Genomic DNA, 3,852 nt, shown 5'->3' with positions numbered 1-3,852 from the left:
AAGCCCCCCAACCTGTGGTGCATGTGTAAATGCTGCCTGTGTCTCTGTACACCAGCAATGGGTAGAAAGAAGCCACTGGCAGCAGGGACCAAGGCTAAGGTGCCTGGAAGTAGGGTAAGCATAAGAGCTCAAGATGGACCAGGGAGAGATGGGAAGACCCTGAGGGGCATTTGGAATACGAAGTGTGTGGACGCAGCCATCAACACCTTCCAAATCGATTGATGGGTCCAAACCATGCCCATCGAACTCCTAGATGTCTCCTTTTTTCTTCTCTAGGAAGAATTCAACAGCTACTTATAACATTGGCACTAAAACCCCAATGCAGTAAAGGTTCCCTTGAAAAAGAAGCAATACTGGGGTAGAGTTCCCTGGTTGGTGTCAAGAATATGAAATCATTATCAGTCCATAAAGATGAAGTGGTACATAGTCAAAGACAGACACGCAGCCCAAAGGTGCAGAAAAGATATCCAGGGACCCAGGAAGACACTGCAGATCTACATGTGACAAGCTGACCAGCATCTTGAGAGACACAAAGGCTGAAGAGGCCAATAAAAGGGGCTAGAACAACTGACGACATACAATGGGAGGAGTCAGAACAACTGACGACACACAATGGGAGGAGCTAGACAACTGACAGCATACAATGGGAGGGGCTAGACAACTGACGACATATAATGGGAGGAGCTAGAACAACTGACAGCTTACAATGGGATAAAAGAAGTAGGCACCTACCTCACACCATGGACACAGATTTGATTAACTTAAGGTGAAATTTTGACAAAGTCAAAGTTTTCAGTCCTTTATTTTTGTCCGGTTGGTTGATTGCTTGGTTAACTGAGTGCAGAGTCCTACCCTGTAGTCCTGGCTGGCCTTGATAGATTCATAATCCTCCTGCCTCAGTTTCCAAGTGCTGGTTTGGAGCTTGTACCACCGTGTCCAGCCAGCTTCTCCAGTCTGCTCTTGATTGCATGCCTTGAGCATCCGTTATTTTGTCAAAACACATTTTCGTTCCTAGCGTAGTCTTCAGGGTGAGCTTTCCCACAGGCTACTGGCACTCCCCAGTGCCGCACATGAACTTCTAAGCGCCTGACAGGACCTTACAAGAACGACTTGCAAGGAACATCTCAGTGCACACAGCTTTGCCTTCCATTGCAGTTTGTTCCCAGCATTCTGTCTCCAGGGTGGCAACATCGCCCCTAGCCTGGGATTATAGCCACAGCCTGTGACACATTGCCAAGCTGTCCTCCTCCAATGTCATAGGGATTCTTCCCTTGCTAACTGGCCCTGGGCTACAACATAACGTTGCCAGAAGTTTATCTGCTGTTCAAACAGTTTCTTTTGCTAAGTAAAGTGAATCTGTTAAGGATTGCATTTGGCTGGGAGTTTATATTCGGTTTCATCCAAACTGTATGTCTTTCTTCTGAAATGCTCACTTTGGCTTCAAAGCCTAGAAAGCAATCACTCCTCCGGGACTCTGACAAATGTTTGCTTCTAATTTTTGCTGGGACTATGAGAGCAATTTAATTTTTTTTCAATGTATAGCTCTTTTATAGAAATAAAATGGTCTAACAAAATTACAGAAAAAATTGAAACAAAAAATTATTAATAAACAGCCCATTGCTCCTCTCCAGAGTTACTGTGTGGAGCTTGCTCCCATTCTTCTAGGACAGCTGACTGACAAGGCCCAGCATTTTCCTGCCTCCACCCACTCCATTGCAGGGATTACAGGCCTGAGCAGCCTTACCTGACATTTTAATAACACGGGTGTGCTGAGGATCTGAACTCAAGTCTCTGTGTTTGTGCAGCAAACACTCTTCCCCGCTGAGCCACCTCTCTAGCCCCCAGAGCTAAGGTTTCTATGAACCTCTTTCAGTATTTTTTATATGCTTACACCCTTCACAATATTTTATTCATAAGCAAAAATAACCACCCTGTTTGCTTTTCTACTCACCACAGGAGCATAAGCATTTTTCCATGTTGCCTTCCTGCCTTCTTAAAAGTAATTTTAATGGCTGCATAATATTTCGTGGAATAAATGAATGGACCTTGTGCCTTATAACTTAATTAAGTGACCATCTCTATTTTTGGATCCTAAAGTTGCTTTCAGGCTTGTACTTATAACGAATTCAGCAATAAAAATGTTTATGAATAAGATATTTTTGCAGTATTTCTCTCGAATAGAGCTGCATTCCAGCTGACAGTTCCCAACTCTCAGCTGACAGACGCAGTTTCTCACTCAGCACAAACTTTCCTCTCTGTCCTTGTGAAGACACCCCAGTTTCTCTTCAGGATAAGTAGTATCCTCAGTATAAAATTACTATTCCTTGTGCTCAGCATTGCTCTTTGGCCCAGCAAGGAGCAAATGGCAGCCCACAACTCAAAGTCTGGGAATATTGCTTTCTGTTCTACAAAGGAATGGTTTTGAAGGGCTGGAAGCCATCCAGAGCTGGAAAAGTAGACGGAGCAGATCGTCGCAATCGATGACATCATGGACTGGGATGGCTGCCCTAGACCTCTGGACTTCTGGAATATTTCTGATTAGTTACTCTTTTTGTGAGACGGGGTTTCCTTGTGTAGCCTTGGTGGCTGTTCTTGTTTGTCATCTTGACTACATCCAGAACGAACTAAAACCCAAGTGGTTGGGTCCACCTGTGAGGGATATTTTTTCTTAATTAAATTATTTGAAATGGGAAGACCCACTTACAATATTGGTCCTTTGAGATGGGGAGATCCATCTTCAGTCTGAGCCACAGCTTCGGCTGGCAGGCTGTGTCTAGGACACAGAAGAAGACAACTTCTCTGCTGCTTGCCCTGATGCTCTCTGGCAAGTCCATTCCTTCACTGGCATTAGAGCCTGCTCCTTTCAGATTCCAGTACATGATGAAGATATCCAGCCTCACAGACTGAATAACTACTGGGTTCTTGGTTCTTCCATTGGTGGACTAGCTGGACCACAGCCTGTAAGGCATTTTAATAAATCCCATATGCATTTGTGTGGGTGTGTGTCCATGTATGTATGGGTATATCTATCTATATCTATCTATATATCTCTATCTATCTATCTATCTATCTGTCTGTCTGTCTGTCTGTCTGTCTGTCTGTCCGTCTGTCCGTCCATCCATCCATCCATCCATCCATCCATCCATCCATCCATCTATCTATCTATCTATCTATCTATCTATCTATCTATCTATCTATCTATCTATCTTCTATCAGTTCTGTTCCCATAGAGAACCCTCACTAAGACTTCCAGTATGCTCAAACTCCTTTCTTGTCACTTGAGTGCTAGATTCATGGGTGCACACTGTCACATCTAGTTTAGTTAATTACTCTCCAGCCATTGTAGACTACCACATGGAATCCCTTATGTTTCCCTGATAGAGAGGAAGATGAGTGACCCCTAAGATAGGGAACTATCCTAACACTAAATAGTTGTCAGATATTGTACAGTTGAATGTGTGTGCTCTCCAAATTTTTATATTGAAACTTAATCCTCCAGTGGTAGCATGCCACCATGTCTGGTTGTCGGGGCAATCTTTTAACCATCGACACCTGTAAAATCAAAAGGCAAGTTACGTACCTCAGAAGTATAATGGCAAAGGATAAACTTTCTTACTTCAAGAGGGAAGATTGAAGGCATAGCAAGGAAATATTGAACCAAGGCAAGACCAAAATCAAGTAGAGCAAACACCACATTCTACAGAGTCATGTTTGGCATCTTGGACTCATGATGGAATCACCTGGGCTCCAAAGGAATGCTCCTCCCTTCCCCCTACCTCCAGCTCTGCTGCATGAAACTCATGTGAAACTCTGCTTCAAATGGGCTCTTTTTAAGTCTTTGGGACCTGTCTC

The sequence above is a fragment of the Micromys minutus genome (genome assembly GCF_963924665.1).
Source record: "Micromys minutus genome assembly, chromosome: 1".
NCBI classification, from domain to species: Eukaryota; Metazoa; Chordata; class Mammalia; order Rodentia; family Muridae; genus Micromys; species Micromys minutus.
The sequence above is the reverse complement of the archived record's forward strand: the minus strand, read 5'-3'. Positions refer to the sequence as shown.